Below are 26,116 nucleotides of genomic sequence, written 5' to 3' on the forward strand. Positions count from 1 at the left end.
TTTGGATGTATAGTAAGACAGTCCTAAAAGATCTTTTTTTTTTTTTTTTTTTTTAACATCTTGAATAAGTAGAGACAGTATTTGCAAGTCAGTCTTGGCATGAGACAAGACACTGAAACACCTGACCCTTGAATTCACCTCTGTTGAGAAAGTATTACATGTTTTGAAAGGTACAGCCTGCCATTAAGGTGCTGTGTTCTGATTATAAATATGTCTGGGGCACAGGTAGGGAGATGGTTTGGCTGTGCTGGTCCCCACTGGAAGACTCCTGCTCTGCTCCTGACAGCTCCTGCTTCACAAGGTGTGGAGGCGTGGGTAGGCCAACTCACTGAAAAGCAAGAGGTTAGAGAGGGCTCATGCCCAGGGCATATGAGGTGATGTCTTTCACTCTTTATTGGATATGAGTGAATTGACATGCCTGTATTTCTCTGTGCTATAAGTCTGCAAGTAAATTGAACTCTTGGTGATATTAATCCCAGTTGATGGGCAGAATGTTGGGAATACTGTTGCCTTTGCGCTCACTCAAATATGGAGTGACTGGAGGATATGTCCAAATATGGACTCTGCTGGAGGATGCCTTTGGTGTAAGGTCAAGCCCACATCTTATCTCTTAAGTCCTCCTTCCCTTCAGGATATCATCAGGCATTCAGCTTACAAATCCTCTAAATCTTCTGAGGTGTTTTCCTATATACGTTTTAAAAAGTTTACGTAATCTCAGTGAAGAGCTGCTTCTACTAAGTTGGCACACCTTATATTTGATTAAACCTTTGCTTTGTGCTTGAAGGACAGCTTGGCTCGCTTCACAAATCCACTGGGTTTCCCTGTTGGAGACACAACAGTCAACTAGAGTGATTCCCCCCCCCCCCGTCTGATTTTTGGTTTGGGGGAAAAGGAATTGCAATGTATGTGCCAGAGAGGGCAGGTCATGCCCTCTGTCTCCAGCTGATTGCAGAAAGTAATTTTGGCAGAGCATTTGGTAACATCTGCCATTTGACATGTCGTCAGTGTTACCTGTTTTTCACTTTTCTTTGTTTTGCCTTCTTACTCAGCCAAACAGTTTATGTCTAGTAATCCTTACTTCAGAAACCCAGGTCACTTTTGGTACAGTTTTACATCCTTGAAGCAATCCCTAAATCAGTTCATATCTCAGTATTTACCTGCAGGTACATTCTTTCTGACTGCAAAATGTCAGAAGGAAAAATTTTCTTCTGTCCCTCTCTCACAGACTCTGCAGGGGCTGCATGTCCCCAGCATGAATTTCCCCCCCCCCATCTTTCTTGTGACTTCGAGATTTGGCATTTGTCCCTAGTTGCTTTACCAAGTCCTATTTAGGTTACAGTTTTTGTGTTAGAGGTCTGGACTTTTATGGGCTAATAAGTGGTGGTGTTAACTGCTCCGATCAGGAGGTGGCCAGGAGATGGTGCTTCCCTCCCTGACTGGCTGAAACCCGAGGCAGAAACTCTGGAGCTTCATTCCTATGAGTGCAGGAAGTCCATGCTGAACAGTGAATGCTTTGGGGTCAGTATCCAGTTCGTACACATCAATCTCACTTAAATATGGTTTATTTTATGTGGACTGCAATGCAACTCCATTTTGTTGTCCTTTTCCAAGAAGTCATCCCATGAAGTTTGTGTTGCAGTGCTGGTGGTTTGGACCGCCGCTTCTTCCAGTAAGGCAGTGAAAGAGCTCCTGCATCTTGTCTTACAGTATTGCAGAAGTAAAAGAACTTTGCTTAGTCCCTGCACTGTCTGGTGAAGCACTGGCCTGGAGGGACTGAAATCCAGCACAATCTGCAGTTTTTTTGTACGCTCTGTGTTTTAGTATAGAGGAAGGTAATGGAAATACCCTAGAACCAACGTTTGCTTCTGTGCATTGACTTCATAATTGATTTTTGCTGTGATATCCTTTGAAATTCATATTAGAAATGATTTTTGGCCTCATCCATAAAATTACTTTTTGGAAACTAAAGTTTGACATGCAGTTAGAAGGAATTTATTCACCACTGAGTAATTTTTAAATTGTGAGTTATATTTTTGATTCTCATGGCAAAGAACTCTGCTTGTTTTGCGTGTCCAGACTTGGAAAAGTTCGAGTTTCAAATCTGGATAGATATTTTAATTCCTGCTATGCTGTTGATGAAAATGTTGATAGCAGGCTGTAGTTGTTATTTCCCCCCATAATCTGAAGGACAGCCCATTGAGCAGATAACTGTATGGATATACAGGCATTTTAGAGAGATATTTTCAGACAAATCTGTGCTTCTTCTTTGTCAGCTTTTTCTCAACATTTACGTGGTTCTGCAATCCATATTCAGCCTCCCAGATTTTTTCATTTTGACAGGATGTCCCTGCAGGATGGGTCAGCTGGAAGAATGCTACCTGCCCCACATAATCCAGCTCTGGATTTTCCCATGTGCTGCTTTCCCTGCGTGATTGCAGGTTACGAAAACCGAGGCCTTGAAAAAACACTGCTGCCTCTTTGGCAGTTTGGTACTGGGGAATTGACCTAGAAAACATCTGCCTGCTGCTGGAGATAAAATAAGCAGAGGCAGCATGGAGGTGCTGTATGAGTTGTTTGGAATTTCATTTTGGTTTGTGCATGGATGGGGGAACCCAAGGGAAGAGGTACAAGGATTGTGGTGTAGGGTTTGGGATGTGGTAGCCCAATTGATACATGCTAGCTTGAGATCTGCTTCTCCCCTCCTCACTGGCAGTTTGTCCTCCTTCCTGTGTTATAGTCAGCATTCGGCCACAGATAAATGTAGGAATATTTCGGTGGAGAGCAGGAGTGCCCCTGTCACCAACAGCCTGCTTTTAGATCAGCTTAAGTGAAGCCTGAAACCATAACCATAAGTTTTAGCATCCCTGGAAGCTTTCCTTCCAAAGGTGTTTATGTAAATGAATGAATCAATGGAGGGAAAAAAAATCGGCTGCAAGCAACAATTGTAAACAAGTGGATTTTAAGCTTGTTGATTTCTGGAAGGCTGTTTGGTATTTTGTTCTATTCATCACTGGGGGTGGCTAGTTTGAACTGATAGAGAGGACTGATAAGAACTAAGGACACTCATAAAAGAGAGGGGCAAACAGTGCATAAATATGCCACATCCTGATCCCTCTTGAATTTATCCATGAATATTTGGGAATTGGTATGTGCTCAGTGACAGGATCTAATTGGGCTAACGTTAATGTGACCCAAAGAACAAAGCTTGTGTGTTGGTGAAGTTCTTTAAAGATGGATTATTTGTATTCACATTGCAGCCAGGTGAGTGTTTCCTACTGATACACTTCAGTAATGGGAGGTTTGTGTTATCTAGAGGTCCAGACTGTAAAAAATGTAGCAGTTACAGGAGGGTTTATGTCTGATCTGCAGGATGTTGTAGATCTCTTGTTTTTACATTTCACTGATAGCATTCCTGGCAAAGGAAGGCCTTTTTTGTACGTGTTATATTTTTGGGGTTCTTCCCGCCCCCATTTTTTTAAACTAATCTTGCAAACGGTGTTTCATCTGGCCCTTTAAATGATGGCATTTAGGAGTCAAACTTTATGCCTTGTTTTTTGTTTGTCCCTCCAATACTGAGCAGATGTTTCTAAGAGTTAATGTCGCTTCTCAGTTATCTCTGACAGAAGTAGAGTCTGCTCTACATCAGAGAGTTTAGACTAATGCACATTGATCTTGGCAGGGAGAACACAGGCTCCTTGAGCTCACTAGGCAGTACAGGCCTGCAAATTGTTGTATTAACAAGCCAATTAATTAATAAGCAGGAAATTGATGTAAACCCTGAGGCAGTATGTACTGATACTATATCCTTAGGTTTTGAAAAATAGATGTTGCTTTAATACATAACATGAAGCACTCTCCATGCCGTTAAGGTCCAAGTGGGGAAAAGCTTTTAATATTTTCTTTTCAAACCAAACTCCCTTTGACAAATGTAACTGCCAAAAATTGCTCTCCCTGTTCTTTTCTCCTCTCCCAGCTCTGCATATTTTTTTTCCAAGGAAGCAAGTGGAGGAGATAAGATCGTTTACCTGCTAAGTGGAGTGGTGTAATGGGCTATTTCTCTGCAGCTTAACTACTTGCTGCCGTTTAATAGACTTGTATAGGTTCAATTTTGCTGCTTTACAGATGCAGCACAGGCAGCTGCACAGAGGTTTCCAGGTGTGCTGGGGGTGAGTGCCCTTAGATCAGCTGCCCTTTGGGAAACAGAGTCCATCCCATGCTATAGCTAGGACAGGCAGAGGGTTTCTTTCTCTCTGGCTTGAGACATAACTATACTTGGGTGGAGGAAAGAGCAAAATACCAGATTTGGAGTTGAGTTCATTTATGTTTCTCATCAGTGACTTTGTACACCCCAGGAATGTGTTGCATTGATCTAATCTGGTTTTCATTCAGTAGCTCAAAGCCCCCTCTGTGCTATTAATTTCTTGATAGGCACTGTGCATCTGTAAGAAGTAAAACTCAAGTTGTGCTGCACCTTGAATTAAGACTATTTCTCTGTAAATGGCTCATATGCCTCAGGAAAATTTGATCCTCAGCATTAAGGAAGCAAATGTAAATCTCACACTCTTCAGAAATAAATCACCTGAGTTTATAGATGAAGTTCATTTCTGCAGTCTTGGTAACTAGGTTTGACAGAGTTATTTAAAGTTGTGACATTAGTCTTTAGACTGTATAGGTTTTTTCATACCTGTCCAAAGGAAATTAACATTTGTTTGCAGTTGGCTGAATTTTTCAGTGTTAACTACTATCCCAAAATTTGGTATGCCCAATTCAGTCAATTACTTTCCTAAGGAATAAGGTATAATTTTTCTCTGAGAAAGAGTAATGTTCAGATGATTACTTTGGTTCGGTTTCAAAGAGAAAAAATATTAAAGTGACAAGGCAGGAGGAGAGGAATAAGAGCACAAGCTTGTTGCAACTGTGGCTCTTCCATCACCTTGCCATCGATAAGTGTTTGCAAGATGGGTTTGGGGTTTTTTTTTCTGGAAGGTTTAATGTGGAAAGCCACACTCTTGGCACATGCATCTCACCAGGCTGACTCTGCTTTCAAAGCACTGCAGAAATGCCACATTCAAAAAGATTTTTTTCCCCCTCTGTCAGGATATCACTTGCTGTGCTTCCTCCCTTTCTCCGTGGTTCTGATGGTAAATCACAAACTCTAAATTAAAGGCAGGTTTTGAGGCAAGGAAGTGCCCAGTTGTGTGCGAGGGGCTTTGGTGTCTCCCCGAGGTTAGGTGGGTAACATCCATCTGTCTGTCCGTGTCCATCCAGCCAGCCCCATGCCAGCTGCTTCCCACTTGTGCCCACAAATTACTTCTTGGGCTGCTTTGTGGAACAGAGCATTGCACGGGCCTGGCTTAAAAAGAAGCATTGCAAAGAAAAAAGGCCCCTCAGGGCAAGAAGTGTTGGGGAGAGGAGGAGGAAAAAAACCCCTGACCTGCAGGTGTGCAGAGAGCTAGTTCCTCTGGCATTACAGTCTGAAGGTGGGCTGGGGTTTCCCAATATCACTTCCCAGGCTGTGCCTAAAGCAGCGAGACAGGGAACAGTCATCCTAAATAACTGGAGTTTGAGACTGAGAGTCAGCAGTACGTGTTGGACCACAGCAGAAACATCTTAAATAGAAGGTGGCTTTAAGAATTAATTTTGGAGCCAGCCTAGATGAAAAAGAAGTCAAATTTCTTATTCTGCTGAAATGATGGGGAACCACCTTACAGTTAACACCGGTGATAAATGTCATACTGGTTTGTATTAAAAATGCTTTAATCTGATTTGGCCCCATTAATTTTTAAACTAGCAGAGGAGGTCATTAAATCACAAGTCCCTTTTTTGTTATAAATGCTTGCACCTCCATGTTCCCTCTACTTCCACGGATTCTGCTTCTAATTAAAGTGGCAATGTGGTTCGTGGCTTGTCAAGCAGATTAATGTGCTTTTCAAATCTGGGTTTTTCTTTTTTTCCCTTCCCCTATATTGCTTGTCTTCCTGATGTTTTTTTGGGAGGGGTGTTGCTACTACACCTTTATACAAAGCCTACGAAAAGGTTTTGGCTCTTACTGTGTGGGCTTGGGTGAAGCATCGAAGAGCCAGGGTGGGGAGGCAAGGAGCTCTAGAGAAATGTGCTCGTCAGAGAATGACACATTCAGTCTCGTTTTCCCTTGCATTTGGGTGACGTGTGTTGTTTTTCCGACGGCGTGGATGCGCCGCGTTTGGCGGTTTCGAAACCTGCGGTCCCTCCTGGTTTCATCCTCCCCTGGATGGGACCATCCGTGCTTGCCTTCTCGTGACTAAACTCGAAAGTGGCAGGTCACATCCCATCAGTGATGCGGAATTTGCTCTACCAGGGGCTGAGCTGAACTGGCACCTCGCCAGCAGCCTGAGGGTTGCACTTAATTTGCATATAAATTTACATAGGAGTTTAATTGGAGATAAATGCACATGTTTTTTATTTATAGAGCTCTGCAAGTTTATACACAGATTTACTTAAAAAAATTAACCAAAAAAAACCCCCACACCAAGCTCACCTGCTTTAAAGCTGAGTGGGATTAAGGTTATAAATGGGGCTCGGACCCCATCACATCAACAAGCCCCTGACAGCTTGTGGCCCCTTTGGCCAGGGGCTCTTCATCTGTGAGGTTCCTGCCAGGCTGCAGTCCCATTTCTGCAGTGTGCTTCCTCCATCCCTGCTTCCATCAAAAAGGCATGGAGGGATCATAAAGCATGCTTGTTTCAGAGTGGCTTTGGAGCACGCCCCGCTCTTCTTATCTGCAGGCAGCCTGTGCTGTTACTGGATTCTGTGGACATGCAGTTACAAGCTGTAACCCAGAGACCAAATAAGTGTCTTCCTTCCTCTCCCTCCTGTGTGATATACAGCCCCGGTAGGCTCCGTGGGCAGCTTGCTAGAAGATAAAATTAATTTTTCAGTAATGCACATTGGAAGGAATAATCTGAATGAGACATGCACGTTACTGGGTTATAAATTAACTGCAACTACTGAGGAAAAAAGATGTGGGCATCACCCAGCCTGGATCTCGCAGACCTTTTCATGTTCTGTTACAGCGCGATGATAGGCAGAAATAAAATAAAGCAGTGCAGAACAGAATGAAGTACAATTATGAAACTTCTCTGTTGTTCTTGCAGAATTCAGTGGTCTGACGTCAGCTCTAAAACTGTTTAATTTTGCTCATCTCAGAATACTGACGGAATGAAAAGCTGGCCGGAAATGAATCATGCAATGAATAGAGGAATAGATTTTTTTTAGAGGAATAGATTTATTTTTTTATTTTAAAGTAGTTGGGGAGGTGGAATTGAAGTAATTGAGATGAAAAGGTAAAATGCTTGCAAAGTGGAGGCAGGTGGATTTAATGAAGGAATGCGTAAGCTACTTACGTATGGGTAGAAATTAAATGGCAGAAGCGTGCAACATAATAAGCAGGAGAGAAGTAGATGGAGCACTGCTGTCTTTAACCTTGCTGTGCAATAGGTCGTCCTGCTTCTCTCATGGCTCCAGGAAGACTTCTGACATGATCTTTTAACCAGGACAGGGGCAAATGCCACGCAGTGAGACATTTAAGTCGAATGAAAGGGCCGTGTTTGAAATGGTTAAAGGGAATTCTGTTTTCACAGTGAATAATTAAACTGGGAACCGATTGCCTTCTGTGCAGGAACATCCGTGTCTCTTTACAAATCAGCCTTCATCCCCTGCAATGCATTGTTCATTAAAATAGACAAACAAAAGCTCATAAGGCATGTTAAGCCATTTTTTCTAAATGAGGTTCCCTGTTTAGTTGGGGTTTTGTGGGTTTTTTAAAGCTCTGTTCTTGGATTTTGTGCTGTCTAAAATGGCTGTGATAACTCAGTGATCTTGTGCACTGAGCTGTTAATGGGCAGCAGAAGCTCTTACTGAGAAATTTAGTATGGCTGAGAGTGTGCTGAGGAAGACGAGGAAGATGAAAACGTTGAGTCTGAAAATGCAGGTCTACTTAATGCTTAAATACATAGATTAGAATCTAAATAATATAAAGGCTTTGACATTGCAATATGCTTTTAAATGTATTTTTTGAGTTTATGATTATGGATTTATCAAGTAAATTACCTTAATCTTCATCAGATCGCTCTGAAAAATGTTCACTCTGACAATCCACATATGTGTCTGTAATAAGTGCATGCAAATCAGTAACAGTATGGACTCTTAAGCTAAACAGAATTTAATTTTCCAGATCAGATGTAAAATGAGAAAACAAAGCTGCAGCACAGGAACCGATTTAGACTGATCTTGCCACTCCTCTCAGGTTTCTGATGCAGGGCTGATGTGTCTGTGTGGATTAGAGCAGTGTGCAATGTCTGATAGGCCAATATAGGGTAGAAACTGCAGAAATCTAATGAGCAAAAACTGAACAAAGCCTTGCTTTCCAGGAGAATTTTTAAAAGCACAATAAAAGTTCCAGCAGCAGCTCTATGAAATATTTCTCTCTGTCATCATGGCCAGTTTGACTCATGTTTGGCTTCAGATACCTCCCTCCCTTGCACTCATACTTTTCTTTTAAATCTCTGAAGTACTTTCCCCAGCCTGTTTTTCTGTCAACTTGGGGGGGGGGGGTATGTGTGTGTGGGGGAGGGAGCAGGAAAATTTGTTCTTTCTAAAACCCAATTTAGGAGCACAAACATTGGCTCTCTGTTGTGTAGCTGACCCCGGTGAGGCAGAACCTGAGTTTCCCAGAGGGCTACTCTGAAGCTCATGGGGAGACTGTGCTGCCCGCTCGCTCCTTATGTGGCTCCAGATCTTAGCCTGGAAATGCAGGCTGCCTGGGCAGTGCCCACGTACTCTGTGTGTGTATTGTGCCATCCCATCTCAGCACAGGTGGGGGATGACAAGACCCTTGGGAAAAGGGATGACCTCTTCTCCTTCTTTGGGAGAAGCAGAGCCAAACAATTCTTTTGGTGAGCCATCTCTGTGTCTCAATAGATGTCTTCTGTAGGCAGTCTGGGATGGCTGCCTGCCATTCGCCTGTTTGAATTATGATAGAACCGATTTCTTTTTGTTCTTTCCTTAAGACCCCAGATCATCTGAACGCGTCGTGCAAGATGCCTCATGGTTTTGATTTTCAAAGGTGTTTCTTCTTTGGCTTGTGCAGTGCTGTGGTTTGCTGGCACTGTGAGATGCCCCTGTGCTGTCAGGACTGGTTTTGTTCTGCTCTGTGAAATATTGACATTCCCGGTGCTGGCTTTTGCTGGTGTTAGCACGCATAGAAAAAATGCCTGATTAAAGGTTTGCCACATGTTGCTCATCTGCGTGAGTTTTCTTTGTTCTGTGACTTTGGGCAGTCCTGTGTATCTGGCAGTATTTCTGGTGTGTGAGAACAGGGTCTGTCTGTCTTTCTTGATTCTCTTGGAAATGTGTGTGGTTTCTTTAATGTAGTAATTTTATTGAACAATTTTAAATGCAGTTCATACGTGTATATTATATATGTATACTTGTTAAAAAGAAAAAAAAGTAGTAATTCGTTCCAGAAGGGGAAAGAAATAGGAAGAACACATTCAAACTGAAATACTGTTTTCCCAAGGGATTTTCATAGCTGTTGAAGTAATTCTTTCTTTGTGTTTTCTCTCTGTGTAACATACATTGCCTTCTTTCTTTTAACTCCAAAATGTAAATTGCTGCCATTATGTTCTATATTCCATAAGGTTCTTGAAACATTTTTCTCGACTTAAATGCTAAGAGCCCCATAGCCTCTAAAGCCTACCAGAAATTGTGACTATTTTCCCCAACTCTTTAGGCATTATTTTCAGATGCTTTCATTTTTTGGCTTTATTTGATCTAAGTACATTTCAGCAACATTAACCACGTAGTGAATTTTAAGTCACAGAATCTCACTGAGAATGGATAAATTTTATAATAATTTAAAAAAATATCCATGGTTGCTCCCTGTTACTTGGTGACTCTAGAAATGGCCTGATAAAGTTCTGCATTCTTTCAACCTCCTCAGGCAGAAATTTTGCTCTTGAAAATTTGTAAAATTCTAAGAAGAGCTATTAATCTATCAGTGTTTTGCAAGAAAGATGTAAAGGATCATTCCAGTCTGGTATTTTATATCTACAGGAAAAAAAAATCCCAAACCCATGTGCTAAAAAATAAAATTTCTGAGCTTTTCCAGACCTGAGCATCATGTTGCAGCTCTGAGGAAAGTACAGCTGGAGTGATAAGAGAAGCAGCTGTGCTGAAAGGAAAATGAAGTGGAAAGGTTTGGCTTCATTAATCAGGGTGAAAGGGTTTTTTTGGACTTGAAAGACACAGTTGACCACTTTCAGGTTGAGTGAAAAGTAGTCATCTACAGAGTATATCTCTTTGGGAATGGAAATATAATCTCAAGTATATGTGTCACAGACAGATGCCATGATGTGAATATTTGAAACAAGTTTTCCAGATGCCATGATGTGAATATTTGAAACAAGTTTTCGTAGAAAAGACAAAAAAAAAAACCCAAAAACAACCCCTTCAAAAAACAACAAAAAAACCAAAACCAACAACAACAAAAACCAAAACCAAACAAACAAAAACAAAGAAAAAAAGAAAAATATGTGATCCTAAGGGGTCCCTTTCAGCTGGATATATTTTACAATTCTGTGATCCCCAAGGTTTTTCTAGTAATAAATTGATTATATTTGTCCTGCTTGTTTCATGGGCTGCTAAGTAAAACTAACCCTGTCAAAGAGGGTATATACTGCCGTGCCCCAAATGAGTAACCTTTCTGGTTGGCTGGATCTGGCTGGGGGCTGTAAGCTGTGAATAATTAGATTGTAATTAAAATCTATTTATCACCTTTTCTCTTTCCAACTGATTTAGGCAGTGATGTTAGGTAGATTATTTTGTTCCTTCTGGTGTCAAAAATAGAATGTGCCAGTTGCAAATATCGTAGGCTTTTTAAGATACTCCCTCCATGCAATGATAATAATTCTTTTACCTATATATATGTATATGTATGTATGTGTATATACATGTTTTCCTGTATTTTCTGTTTCACAAATGAGTTATGAAAGTATTTGTAAAAATCAAAACTAGCCAGTCTTTTCAGAGGAAACACATTCTCTGCTGGGATTTCCCCCAGTACATGCTGTGATCTGGCTTGGGGGACAGTGACACATCCGTTGAGAGTCCCAGCCTCCTGGCTGGAACATAGAGTAGTGCCACTGCTTCCCAACCTGCCTGTTACGGTTACTGATCCCCCGACTTGCCCACAGAAACATTTTGAGTGGGACTTCTCAGGGTCCTTCTTGTGGCATTATGCCATTGCACAAAACTCCTGATGGAAGGTAAAGACATTTGAGGATTGATTTGTACTCTTTTTAATAAAGCAGTGTCTGGAGTAAGGGGAAAGGGGGAAGTAAGGGGAAGCCTTAGGGGAAATTCAGAATACTTCTGGAAGAACCAGACTGATTCCAGATGTCTTTCCTTTTAACCCGGATCTCTAGCTGACCATGCTTTTCTGGTTAATTCCTCATAATAAGCCACCTAATTTGGTGGATTTGTGAAGAAAAGCCTTGAGATGAAATGTGTCCTTTTAGAAATACTTGTCTTTTCCCAGCACATAGTCTGATGTAAAGGCCAGGCTGAAAATAAAAAAAAACAAAAGTAAGAAGAATAAAGTCGTAGTAGAAATAAAGCAGAGTTCTGGCACCAGTTGTCTTTAGAAGTGTAGTGTTGGACAAAGTTTAAAGGTCGTGGCTTGTCAGACCTAAGAGTATCTCCTGTGGAACAGCTGAATGAAAGAATGAGAGGAAGGATACCATAAAGGGAAATTAGGCCTTGAGAAGAAAATGCCAACATTTTTTTTCCACCCCCATGCAGACAGCAGTTCTGGATCAACTAAACAAAGGGGGGAAAATATGCAAGGGACTCAAAAAAGCACTTTTCAAACTTCCAGGTCTGTTTTTAATCTTGTGCATCCTTCTGTGTTTCCTTGCCAACACCTAGAGGCCTCACAAGTGCTAAAGCACACAGGATTTCCAGTGGTAGTAATCATGTGTAACAAAGTTCACTTGATGAAGTCACACGTGCCAAGACAAAAAAAGCTTTAACAGCTTCTCCTGAGCTGAACTCCTCCATGCCTGTCGTGCTTTCCATGCAGACCTGGGGAAATGCTGCTCTGGGATGTGAACACTGTACAGCCATATGATAGACATCCTCAGGAATCATTAAGGTGCAGTGTGTAGCAATCAATGTGCTGTCCTGGATAGGTGTGCAGATTCCTTGGAGCTGCCTGGCTCAGGAGAGAGCTGGTCAGGCTGCCTTCTGCAACAGCTTCTTCTGAATGCAGCATTTGTAACAGGCTGTTTCCTGCCAGTTTGGTTACTGGGCAGATAAAATGCATTTGATATCCTCTTAATTCATTGCTGCTTGTAACATTTTTTTAAAGTCAGCTTTATTGCTTCCAAGTAGCAAGTGTATAGTAAGAGGAGTATAATTTTTTAACTTTCCCTGCTTTTCTTCAGCCTGACTTCCTGCTGAACTACTTAAATATAACCACTGTATTTGCTTCTCCTGACTTCGTGGCAATGTTATATATGCTTCTCAGTGAAATCCCCAACAGATGAAAATCTCTTTGACATCTGCCTTTGACTTCCAAAGAATCTATCATTTTATACTGTGCATTTTTTGGGATGTATATGCCTTCAGTCAATTTTACAAAAATGAAAAACATCTTCTCCCACTCCCAGGCCATTAAGGTGATTATTGTGTATATGGTGCTCGGTGTGTCTGTGAGTTTTTAAATTTTACACTATGTATAAGGATTTGCAGATGAATTGAAGTGTAACAACACAAAATTAGTCCCACTCTACTTTTTGGACTGCTGTAGAGAACTGTCATAACCACACTGCAAAATCCGTAAATTGATTCTCAACTTTCCAGGCTCCTCCTTGTTTTAACCATGTTGTTTCCACAGTAAGAAATCTCTTTGCATTGCTATTCACAGGAGCAGGAACATTAATCAGATTTGCAGGTATGTGTCTACCTCCATAATTTTTCTTGCCTCTCCTGTGGCTCCAGCTCCTCTCTTGCATGCTTTGGTGCATCTTGAGCATCTCTGTAGCCCATCTGGTTTTCTTTCACATGCTTGTGAGAAGCAGCCTTCATGCTGCAGCCATTTTGCCAGGGCTGGAGAGTTCCCAGTCTGCATGGAACCACAGTTCCAAGCAAGCCCTGGATGAGATCATAAGAAGTGTTTTCCCAAACACGAGGTGGATTACAGAGACTGATTTACAGTTCTGTGTACACGAGGGGTTGGGCTGTTGTGCCTTCATTTCCAGACTTGATTGCATTTGTAATGATGTGTGTCTGTGTAGTAACAGGAAGGTGCGATTTCAGCTCAGGTGAGTGTTGCCCGCTCTGGCTTCAGCTTATTAGCAGAGGTGTAAATACGTGAAAGAAAACAAAATGCATGAGGATGCTGCAGCATGGGTTTGAGCCTGGGTGAGCAACTGGAATATGAGCCTTCTGGGTATGCCCAAAACATGTCATGGTGGTTTGGTAGCTAAAACTCAAGCCCGTGCTGTCACATCCTTAATGCCACTTTTACTTAAATTTGTTAAAAACCTTTTATAAAACCAGACAGATGTAGTGAGGATCTGTTTCAAAGGTTCTTTTAGTTAGGAGCATGAGACACTAGTTGATGGTTGCTTACAGTAAGAGAATTTTTCCATACATCTGGGTCTGAAGGGAGCTCCTGCTGTATCTAGAAGAGAAATCGACTCTGCTCTCAGCCCCTACATGGAAGTAAGACTCAATCCCCAGGTTAGATTGGAATGATGATCTGCATTTTCTTACAAGTTAAGTACTTTCCAATATGGAAGGGAAAAAAGGTTTGCCATGAACTTCTCTCAGAGTTCTGTCAGGAGTAGCAGCATGAAATCAGTTTTAGTACTTCCTTATTAAAAATAAAAAACCCAAACAAAAACCAAACAGTGAAGCCCCCAAAGTTGCTGTTTGGGATCAGCTGAAGCAAAGGGTTGAGAACTGGGGACAGAAGAAAAGGAGATCTTGAAACAGATTATATTTAACTTCTCTCTGGCCTTGATAGATGTCCTCATTTCCCCAGATTTTTTACTTCCCTCTCCACTCACACTAACCAGTTGATTCCTGATCTTGTTATCCAGCTGTTAATATTGCTCAAGGCTGTTAATGCCTAAGCTGTGCTGTTTACCTGTAATGCTGAAGGGCTGGGGGAGTGGGATAGGGAGAGGCATTTTTTAGATTATTTGAATAATTTATTCTTGGTAAAAGGATTGGGAAGAGAAATCTGATTTACAGAAATAAAGCCTTGAATTTCATCTAGACATGGTGGTTCTTGATTTAAATTCTCATGCAATAATTTAAAAAATCTTTTTCATATACTTAAAGTGTACCTTTGAAAACAGTAAACTTTTACAGAATGGAAAGGACTTATTTTTAGATAGCTGGCTGTTTGCTTTCTTGAGATTTGAGTAAATCATTCCTGGTGAGTTTGCAGTGTTTGTTTTTGAATGTCAAATTGCTAGTATGACTGCTTGAGATGTGCCTCCCTACATTTCCAGTGTTGCAGAAATGAAATCTGTTTGGACCTGTCATAACTGAAAGATGAATCCTGGTTTTGTTACAAAGGCCTTCAGAATTTCCACAGTGCCTATGGGAAGTGAAAACTTATTGAATTGTGGTAGGTGCTGGAAAGCAGGTAATGAGCTCTGCACACAATTCTGATGTCACTTGTCACTCTTCTGATCAGTGCACTGAAAGCAACCCCATGTATCCTCCCTTTTGGAGACCACAATTTGATGAAAACCATTTATTTTATATTTCCTTCTAGAAGGTTGTTTTCATCTGTGCTACACACACATTGTTCAGTTTGTGTTAGTTGACTTTCTTAGATAATCCTGTCCAGAAACTGTCTTGTCACAACAGCTCTGAAACCTTAAAAAAATTATGAAAAGTAACATGACTGTGATAGTTGTGGCAAGACAGAATGGACATAAGTTTCTTTATGTATAGTATTTATGAACTAGATGTCCTGGTACTTTGATTTAATTTTCCACTTCATCCAGATTTCTTTGACATCCCAAAAAATGCACAGAATAAATGCTCAAGAATAAGAGCTCCATCTCTATAACTGACCATTTTCTTTGACCTCAGAACTGTGATGCATTTTAAAGTGGATATAATTGTTGTGGTGGATTTTTCTGTGTATTCAGTTTATTAAGGACTATATAAGCATGTGCCTTCCTAGGTGGACTAAGATGCCTCTAATACTTGTACATTGTCCATGAAGGTGAGTCAGATGATACAGAATATGCAGGAAATCTTTGAAAAAGGAGCACTGATTTTCAAGTGCTTGGTTTGTAGGATTACGTCACCTTACTCATAAACTTAGGGTAATATTTTAAACATTATATTCTACCCTTCTGTGGAGAAGGAAAAGAAAGTTGGACTTTACGCAAGATGAAACTAAAATAGCAACAGCCATAAACTGCATTTAGACAGGTATACACCAAAAAGAAGATGAAGTTATTGAAAACTTGTGGCCTCCATTCAAAAAGAGTTAAGATCTTTGACTTAGTTTGCAGATATTTGCAGGAGTACAGGTTGCAGGTATTGTTTACAGTTGTGCTATTGAATTGTTTTGGGCTGGATCAAGAGTCTGTTCTGTAGGGGCAAGGTAACGCTGAGATCAGATGAGCTGATGTAGTTTCATTGGTTTTGTGAGCTTTCTAGCAATTGCATGCTTTTCCTCTCTTCATTTCCTCCTCCTTCTGGAGGTGTAATGCTGGTAGATGCCTGTCAAGCCTTTGAAAGAAAATCTGGGAAAATTACGACAAAGTGTAAGCTGCTTCCCAGAATTCTTGAATGTTGTTTTCAGTGGAGACTAGAAGTACATGAGCAGGAATCCAGTGTGCTCTGTTAGCAGGGAGCAGAGCTGGTGAGGGGCCTGAGGAGATGACGGCCAGTGTGAGGGTTTGGGCTGCTCCAAATGCATGGAGCAGCCAGGCAAAGGTTTCCATGAAGGGAAGAGGCCATTATGCGTGGGGAGTGGGCTAGCATGCTCCCATCACCCTTCTGCCCTTCACCACCTGCTTTGTAATCTGTCAGCAGATGCCCAGGAAATTGCACAAAGGGGTAGGATTCAAAAAGGTAACTCCTGCAAGTGGTGTAGCTGAACTGAGGAGCAGAAGAACAGCTGGTGGCCCTTCCTGGCCGCCAGGTGCTGTGTGTTGGTCAGCAGAGAGGACAGTGCTGGGGAAGCTGAGCACAGGAGTCCACATGCAGTCAGGTCTCATTAATTCAGCTGCTCACAAAGCAACTTGTTTGAGTAGCTCAGATTTATGTCTGTGAGCACAGTGCATAAGATAAATTTTTAATTCGTGTTCTACTTGGTGTGGCAGCTGGGGAAGCTTTTCTGAGACTATATCATCCTGCCTTTTCCCTGATAGGGAATGGGAGAGTGCCCATGCTTCCAGAGCAGTGCCCAAACCTGATTCTGATATGAGTAATTAAGCAGCCCCACCTTTATTTCTTAAAATGCAGCAGCTGGACCCTGTAAGATGCTTGGCTAAAATGGAGAAGTGGTGGTTCTGTTTACTAATTGATTTTGCTTTTGAACTTCCTTTATTTCCTATGTGTGGCAATAGAGATAAGAGGGACAGTAGGGAAAACAAAGTAAAAATCAAGTGAAGCCATTTTGTCTCCTCCTTTCTGGGCTGGTTTCCCCTGTACTAGTTTGGACTTCACTTTGAGGGGGCTCTTCTGTGCATAGGGCAGGTTTTTGTGAGCCTCCCTCCCCGACAGCACATGTCTCAGTGGGATGGGTGCTTTGCCTCTCCTTGCCCCACATGACTGGGCTTGGGAGCAGAGCAGTGTTGGGCTTGGGCAGTAGGATTGGCTTTTAATGCTCAGACACAGTGGCCTTTCAGACATGGTGGCCCTTAGGACCGTGTGCTGCAGAGTTCGTGTGGAGGCACACATTTGTTTGAGGGGATAAGCAAGTGTCTGTCCCTGAGAAGTGGAATTTCACTGCCCTGGTCCCAAGGTGGTTTGGGACCTTGATTTACTGCTTAAGCAGAAACATGTCTTTTTCTCTCTTTCATGTAAGAGAAATTCCATAACATAAATTTGAGGGAATGAACCCATTTGAGGTGTTTGGGATGCACTGTAGAGGAAAAAAATGGTGAGAACATTTTCTGCATGGGTCTCCTTCTTCTCAATATCCTTCTGTGCTTAATGTCTTTCCACCCTGGTCCAGGACATCTTGCTGTGGCTACAGCCTCACCATGTTCTCTACCCAGTCCTGAGGACAGTTTGGTAGCTTTTTCTGTATTCCCATTTGAGTGTCCTTCCTTCCTTCCTTCCTTCCTTGGCCATGGCACTCTACAGTATGAACAAACATGAGCTGTCGTGCCGACTACCTCCAGCTGTTCCAGTGTCCTTGATGAACTCATCCCACTGCCTGGGATGGCCGCCGCTGATCCACCCTGAGCTTGGCCCATTTGCCCCCCACCCAGTGTGCAGGGTCCTCTTGTGCAGGTGCATATGCCTGCAGGCACAGCAGAACGGGTCATCTCCTCCTCACGGTAATTAACGTGTCCAGGATCTTAAAACTGTTTCCTAAATTAAAATAAGATTTATTACAGAAATAGGTCATGATGCCATCTGCGTCATAGATGGTGCTGTGTCCTTGAGTGCTTATCCTAGGCCAGCCATGTTTCTAGTTAGGTATATCTGCAGTGCAGAGAAAAGGACTCATTTGAGCACAAGTAGACAAGCATGGGTTTCTTCCTGGAAATTCCACGTAAAAACAATTTATTTGTGGGTGAAATTGGACATGGCATTCAGAAGTGACACACTGTATGCAACATTGCAGTATTGAATACTTTGAGGTCTGTGATGCTTCATTTTTTTTAGGCTTAGTTCTGCCCACTCAGACATATGCCAGGGATTTCCCAACACCACGCTGGCCTTTCACCCAGCCTTGCTTTCCCGCTCTTCCCCTCTCTGTGGGTCTCCACTCACAGCACACTGTACACCAAAAGCTGGTTATTGCCCCAAGGTAAAAATTGTTCCTCAGGTTGGTATCTTGCCTAAAGTGAAGACTCTGGTCAGCCTTCTCTCATCTTTTCGCACCAGTAACTGTTTGCTTGTTTTGTCCTACTGCCCTTCTCAGTCCTTCTGGAGATGAATTTTGAGCCTCTTGTTTTCCCTGTCCATTTTCCAAGTTCCAGTAGTTTTCAGCACAGAATCTATTCTGCAACATGAATAAGAAGGTTTATTATTATAGGAGGGGGGTGTGTGTGTGTGTGAGAATCTCACCAGATTGCCATCCCTGGCAAGTGTTACAGGCCACAAACACAGAAAAAAAGTGCAAATGGAATGACTGCTTTTAAACTTCATGATTTATGTCTTTTTTACCCTCGTTTTCATTGCCTTGATCTTGTGTATATTTTTGGTCACGAATCCAAATTTTTACCCAATGAAGTTTGCTGCAAACTGCACTAGATTGTTTAACTGTTAAATAACTTTCACAGCATTTTCATTTGCTGCCTTTTTCATTTACATTTCAAAACATTTCCAATCTGTAAATATCTTTCTACCTCCTCATACTTTTGGCACCATACTTTTTTGGTGAGGTAGCTGGAGCAAAAGGATCTCTAACCTGAGAAGTAAATATTTTCTCATTCCACATTTGAAATGTTCCAGCTTTATTCTTGCATGGTTTGGTTTTTTCCCCCTGCTATCCAAGACTGGCTGTAGAAGGTAAACACTGGGGGAGCTAAATGAGATTACAGCATCACTTTGGTAACCTTCCTTAGTGAATGGGCAGTTGATCTGTCCATAATACAAAACACTTAATGTATTGAAGTGTCTAAGAAAGCGAGCTACTAGTTCACCACTCAGGGTTCAATTTCAGAATAATAACATTTATTTGTAGGGAAAAAAGAGTTAGTTCTGTGAGGGCAAAGTAGATATTGTCACTCAAAGCATGGTCTTTTTATTAACCTCAGATGTACATGGTTAAGTAATTGTTGTATATAGTAGCATTTCTTGACTGGTAAGGTGGAAAAAAAAAAAAGATGTCTGTGCACAAATGTGCTCCTTGTTTATTTATCTGTATTGGCTGGGGCAAGAGAATTGGCCCCCTATCAGGGAGCTGTGGGCAACAGAGAGCTTCAGCTCTGCTGGCTGAGGCTTGAGACACAGCAACTCATGGGCAACGCGTGTCATGTACTTCTTTGTGTGTGTCTGTCTGTCCTTTCCTGCGCATGGCAAAAAGTAGCCTAAAGGCTTCTACAAAAGTGGCACATACTGAATTTTGGTTTTCTTGAATAAACTGCCTTGCAAAAAACTGTTGCTTTCCACTATTGGTTTATATGTGCCTGTGACTTTCTGTGGAAGCAGAGCATATTTCTCCAGAACAGAAATGCACGTATAATGACTGAAATGTATGGCTTGGTGGTAGCACATACAGAATGCTTGGAGGTACTTACTGTTTCTTAGAATGATACTGTTCAGATTTTGGAACTAAGGAAAATTCTTGTCATATATCCTTTTCTACTTTGTTCTTCCAGTTTCCATAACATTTTTAGATTAGAAATGTCATAAATTTGGTCTGAAACTAACAGCTTGTTACTAAGAAAGACAGGAGAATATTCGTAAAAGGAAAAATGTTTAACCTGTTTTCTTCCCGGCCGTTTTCCTAAACCTGAAGTAAACAAGGTGAAATTGAGTGAATGTCTATTAAGCAGACTCCTCTGCTTTCAAGTCATGTAGGGAACAGACAACTGATAGCATATTTCCAGCTGGCAGAGCTCTTGAAAGGTAGCATGCAACTTCAACTCCATTTTTTTCCTTTTCAACATATGATTGTGCAAGTCTAGCTAAGTTCATCACTGAGTAAATATTCCTTCAGTGTGTAAAATAAAGAATAAATCTGTGAGTTGGATTCAGTGAGTAAACAGATTATTATCATACTACAGGTTTTTCTTCAATACTGTGAATGCTTTAGACACTCAGGTTTTTTGAAGATGATTTGATGATCAACTTGGTATCAACTGTTGGAGTTGAAGTCCCTTAAGTTTTCTTTCACTTTTTAGGATTTTTGTGGGGGAGAAGGGGAGGGACAGGATAAGGAGTTTGCTCAGTATTTTCTAAAGCTCGTGTGGAAAACCAGGCAATTTAAATCTGTCATCTTTTTCAGAAATAGAAGAAAACCTCACCACATTTTGGTGGCTGTTATTTCTTCCACATGAGGTACTTTGGGACTAATAATGGTGTTTGCATTTGCTTTTGGTTGCGTGTTGATCATGTTTTGCCAAGCATTAACTGCTTGTCTGAGCATTAGCAGCTTCTCATGACCTCCCCTCTGGTAAAATAGTGGGAGGTGATAATCTGACCCGAACATACAAATGACAAACTCTGCTTGCCTCCACGTGTGACTGGTGGCTGAAATCCTGCTTCTTCCATCAGTATCCCTAGGATTGTTTCGGAGCCTGAGGACATTGTAGCGTTCTGGGAGGGCCTTAGAGGGCTAAAGCAACTGCGGCAGTGCTATGGATGTAAGGTGAATGGGTGCCAGCAGCTTCCCAGATTTTGAGCAGAGACTCTCTGTTGGGAGTATATAGCTATCAGAGTAGACTGTGCTGGTTGATCATATTTTAAGAGCAAGGTGGATTTGTGCAGTTCTTTCCCTGGGAGCATTGTTGCCTAGTGAAAACAGTTCATGGCAACCCAAAACAAGGCATGTGACTGCCTATGGTTTCATTTGGTCACACAACAGAGACAGAAAATCATTGAGTTGCTCTTTCCTGACAAGTACTCCTTCAATGGAGTTGGTGTAAATTTAGTCAGTTCACTTTGTTGAGTATCGAGAGCAGTGTGATATGTAAATAAAGCTTTATCAGACGAGATAGATTTAAAATTCCACAGTTGGCAAGGAAGCGTTAGCAGTATAATATAATACAAATATTTACACAGGAACTTCTAAGTCTTCAATAAGTGCTTAATATTTGAAATATGTGTTGTGAAAACATTGACTGATTAAGCCGTACCATTGCTGCTACATCTGTATGCAGCGACTTGCAGTGGCTAGGATGCAGGAGTCACGGGGAGGAATAGGTCACCCAGCGATGCAAAGGCATTTAAACAAGTTACACTTTTTTTTTTTAAATTTTAATTAGGATTCAGCAAGATCTGCTTTCCCAAGGCACACATAGCTCCATCCCTGCATCCTGTTGGAGCTGCTGCTCTCAAAGGGTGTTGCATTCACGTAATATGACTGGATGTGATCATGTGCCAGTGCATCTGAGACTGCCCCAGTAGGAAAATTGAGCCACCAAATTTGGGCCTGTCCACAACATGGAGTGTAATCATTGCTAGTCTGTTCCTCCTCCTTGTATCCGTCATGGCCTTTTGATAAGGAATTGCATGGGCTGAAATTACAAGTGGTTAATCTTTTGCTTACTCACAGTGTCACAGGAATGGTGCTGGTCTGCTTGTTTTACAGAAGCAGAGGCTGGTAGTCAAGGAGTTTCTCTCTTTGGGTGGATATATCTGCTTTGCCCAGTCCATTATTGCATTCAGCCTCCAGTTCCACCATTACTCTTGAATGAGCTAACAAAACAGTAGACTCAACAGACTGCAATTAAAATAAACGGAAACGCAGCTCCTAAGCTTGCCTGGATGATTCTCTGTTGCCACCTCATTTGCCAAGAGACTGCAAGAGCTAATCCATACCTAAAAATATAGGGCTGCTCTAATCCAGTCTTCATTTTTTTCCTTCCCTCTTCTGGCTACCCTGTTTTGCCTTCTGCAAGCACACAGCAAAGCTGAAAACCAAAGTGGTTTGTTGTGTGCCTAAAGTGTGAAGTTCGGGTTGAGTTTATTGTCAGTACTGTGGGTACGGTTAAATCACAGACTCGATTGCAAATGGCCTTCATAGCCATCACTGCCGTGTTGCTAGATACAATTGAGCCAGTTCCTGCAATGTTTTGGCTGAAACCTGTTTTTGCTAAGCCCTGCTCTGTCTAGACCCCCATGAAAATTTCATTCCACTAAAACCATCCTTTTTTACAGAGAAGCAACAGACAGCTTCCATCAAGCCCCCAGTCTTTTCCCTTGGGAGGGTTGAAATGATGTGGCTGGTCATGCAGGAAATCCAGCCCACATAATGAAGTGCCCCCTCTTTGCCTACAGCAGGCTAATGCACACAACCAGCAGCTGATGCTGATGATGTGTGAGGAGATGTATATCAGCCTGTGCTTCTGCCCACTCCCTGGGCAGCTGCAGTGGAGCCTGGCTCAGTCTTTGGGAGGGCTGGAGGCAGGCATTGCTACATGGGCCCCACAGAGTTGTCCCAAAATCTCAACTTTGCGTTTACTCCTGCTGCAATTGCAGAAGAAGATAATGTCTGGATCAGTTGTGGTGGTAGCATGCAAAGCTAGATTTTGCAAGAGAAAGGTAAAGTAGCAGGTGATTTCATCAGAGGCTGATGTTGGGGATGTTGCTGCGGATGGTTTAGCAGGCAGGTGATGTGTTGTGAAAATCACCTGCAAAGGTCTTTCTCTGAGGTAATGCTGTAACAATTGCCCATCCCTTAGCTTGCAGATGAAGGGTTGGAGAGTTTGCAGAGAAATGATGCAATTCTTGTACCGCTTATGATGTTTTTGCAAGGCTAAGAGCAAATAATCTTGAAATGAGCTGGCAGGTTTATGATTAGGTTTTATGAGCTTTTACGATGTTTATAATCTGGCATTGAACTTGCAGTTTAAGAGGTGAAAGGTTTAAAGGAACACAGTAGCAAAGGTGTACTGCTGAATTTCTTCTGGGTGTAATTTTAACATACATCTTAGATGCTTCCCTGATGTGGCAGGTTTGTTGAAGTATGGCCCGTACAGTTCATAGTGAGAGTGTCGCTGAGTAAAATGGATTCCATCCATATCACATGTTCCACAGAGCAAAGAATTGAACAGAAAATGAGATTTTGCCTTCTCTAAGGAAGGATGTGGATTGGAGGCAACTGCTTTGTGTGATGTAACTGCCTTGTGTCGTGTAAGGCCCCAAAATGCAGCCTTTGCCATTTCCTTTTAAATCCCAGTCCCAGAAATACTGTACATTGTCCATGCCTGCTTCTTTTCTTTGTTGTTTTTCTGATACCAGTAAAAATGTTAAGTCCCCTGCAGTCTTTAAACGGGAATTCTTAAATTATGGTTTTCCTCCATGGTACTTCTGGAGAAAATGAATACGTTTTCCCCTGCTCTTTTTCTTGTGATTCTGCATCCGCTTCTTTTGATGGATGTGTGCTTTAGAGGTCCTGCCTGCAGATGTTTGCATACGTACAGCACAAGCCTGTTCTTACTTAACCATCCATTTCTGCTTTCCTGTGTTATCTCGTATTGCTCCGCGGGGCTCGGTGAGCAGTAGGTTTGCTGCTGGCTAGCTTTTTGAGGTTTCTCTTATGCACAGTACTGTATTTGTCTCCTGGTTCTTTGATTTGTAATGTTTTGCCTTTGATTGCTGCAGAAGGTATAAACAAGCCTGTCAAAAGCCTTGTTTAGTGCGCAGATTCTGTGGGGGTGGCTGGCAGCCTCAGACCCTAAAATAGATCTAGCAATGAACTGAACGGCTTAAAACCCTGGGAATTTAATTTGATCTTTCTTGTTGCCTTAAATATTGGGACTGAATGAGAATTTCTCTAACAGAACAGAAGGTGAACATGTTGGTATGTGACAGTAATAGAAGAAGGGTCCAGACCTGCTGTCATTGAGATGCTCTTCTGTAATCAGAGGCTGGGCTTGGCTGTGGGTAGTGCCTTGTCTGCTGTAAGTCACCATACCTGGGGAAGAAAGTGCTGTATCCTCTGATGTCACAGCGTCCATGGGGACAGTTGTTCTGAAATGCTTCCCTGGATCCTGTTGTAGGATAGTCATTGCAGGAAAACCTAAAGCAGTCCCTCATGGTTTTAGCATCTGTTTTGTGCTGGCTTTGTGAAGGAAGAAAGAAGAAGCTGCAAAATGATGCAGGGGTTCCTTTTTTCCCTTCTTCTCTTTCATGTAGCACCATGCAGTTAGTAATATCATAGTTGGGGTTTTCAGTTGTGGTGGTGAGAAGGTAACAATGATTTGGCTTCAATGTGCAGCAACAGCTGCAGAATTCATTGGAGCTTAGAAGCCTGTGAGTTGTAGCTGTGATGCCATTTACAGCTTTTATGGAAGAGCTCTTAAATTTGTGAAATGTGTTACTTTTTGAAGTGTATTATGTTTGTAATTTGAATTCTCTAAAATCCTGTCTGAGAGGAAAAAAATAGCTTTGAAAATCCTCCTCTACCCTCTAAAAACACAGGGAACTCTTACTAGGCGGGGTATCAAGTCTTTTAAATTGAGTGATGGAACACGTACATGGATTTGTAAGTCCTAAAATGTCAATTAGTGCACTTAAAAGCTTAATGGTTGTCTTTGATGTACTTCTAATATCTCCAGTAAAGTTTGATTGTTACCATTGATCAGGGAGTGGAGGAGGGATGAGGGGATTGAATGCCAACCCAAACAGGTCTCATGGAGCTTGCGAGTGGCAAAGCAGAACTTCGGTGTTGCTCAGTCTGAAATTTGTGACTTGTTTGCTGGGTAATATTTTGGAAGCCACGTGTATTTAATACTGAAAAGCCTTAGAGTGTAGGTGACCACTGCTTACATAGCTTAACTTTGTGCAGAAAATTTACTGATGTAACTACACTGACCTGAAAATACATTGAGAGTAGCTTTAGAGTCTCCTCATACATGTCCTTTAATTGGCTTAGAAGCAAAGAGTATAGGCTTAATTTACATCTCCCAGCTTCAATGGATACTTCCCTCCTAGCTTTAAAGGATATTCTTCCAGTTGGGAACATAAACAAGGACAAAATTATTCTAATAGAAATCTCCCTTTTTGGGTAGTGCATCAAATAAAATCAACATGTCGCACTTCTAGTGCAGTATCAGTGTTTCCATCCCAGAAGCCTGTGTCAATTCAACTGATTCGGTTCCCCATCAGGCTCAGTAAATTTGATTCAGGCACCAGTATCCTGAGGCTTCCCAGCAGTAGGTTCAGCATATTTGACTGTCATTACCCCTCCCTGGGTTAAAAGATTGACCAGGTTTCTTTTTCTTTAAATCTATTTTTAAACCTGATGATTGCCTGAAATACAGACATCCTGTAGACTGACATGAAAGGGGAAGAAATCAAGTTAAACATTTCCAAGCTAAGACAAGGGACTCCTTCCATCACTCAGACCTGCTTTGGGTCACATTCATGCAAACTTGCAGGTCCATCACAGTGGAAGTTACTTTGTGGGTAGAGTTTGCCACGGCCCAGCTTTGGCAATGCCACACTCTTCACTGCAGAGCTTCAGTGGTGGAGCTGCTCATGTAGGCATGAGCTGCTACAGTGCCATCAAAGTGAGTCAGGTGAGCCATAATTTCCTCTTCGGTTCTTTTAAACCAGTGAAACCCATTCATACTGGAAAGGTTTAAAAGGGGGTGAGTACAGGGTCGTCCAGCAGGGATATGGTGTCCTTCCCAGATTTTCAAGGGGTCCTTCACTTGCAGCCTTAAGCCTAGAAGGCATCAGGTTCCTGGTGGGCACAGCTGTTATCTAAAGTACATAGGCTTTGGGCTGGTGTACTTATTTCACTGAGGGAGCAGTCTGAGTTCTTTGTTCGCAGATGCGCATTTTTGCTTATGTATGTGTATATATACACACACACACACTTATACATACACACACACATATACTGCTATAATCCTATAAAGCACATAGATGAGCAGATCTATTCCTGTGTCATAGACAAGGCTTCAGTATCCAGGTAACACAGTTCTCTGAAGGAAATGGTATGAACTCTGATTTCCTGTTGTGCGTGTGAGCATAGATGCTAAACACATCAACAGTTCTTCAGCTTCTCTAAAATATTGGTATCATTGACCAATCTTTCAGATGCTTTGAGACACCAAAAAATTAGATCTCTTTAAATTTCCATCTAAATACTGAAGGCAAATTTATAACACACCAGTTTTATCTTTCTCTCTTCCTTACTACTTAAACACTATTTTGGCATGCAAAAGTGGTTAGTGTTTTTCAA

General features: G+C 41.8%; 1 protein-coding gene across 3 annotated transcripts in view; it reads left to right on the top strand.

Annotated features, from left to right (window-relative positions):
* The window catches only part of JARID2 (jumonji and AT-rich interaction domain containing 2), a 211,675-nt gene that overhangs the window by 57,240 nt on the left and 128,319 nt on the right, over positions 1-26,116 (top strand). The window contains exon 1 of one of the 3 annotated variants that reach the window (XM_038124977.1): positions 20,239-20,259. The exons of the other annotated variants lie outside the window; for them this stretch is intronic. The gene's annotated coding sequence lies outside the window, so the exon portion shown is untranslated. Of the gene's footprint in view, positions 1-20,238; positions 20,260-26,116 lie in introns of those variants that run through there. 3 annotated transcript variants of the gene reach the window in all.

The sequence above is a fragment of the Motacilla alba genome, chromosome 2 (genome assembly GCF_015832195.1).
Source record: "Motacilla alba alba isolate MOTALB_02 chromosome 2, Motacilla_alba_V1.0_pri, whole genome shotgun sequence".
NCBI lineage: Eukaryota > Metazoa > Chordata > Aves > Passeriformes > Motacillidae > Motacilla > Motacilla alba.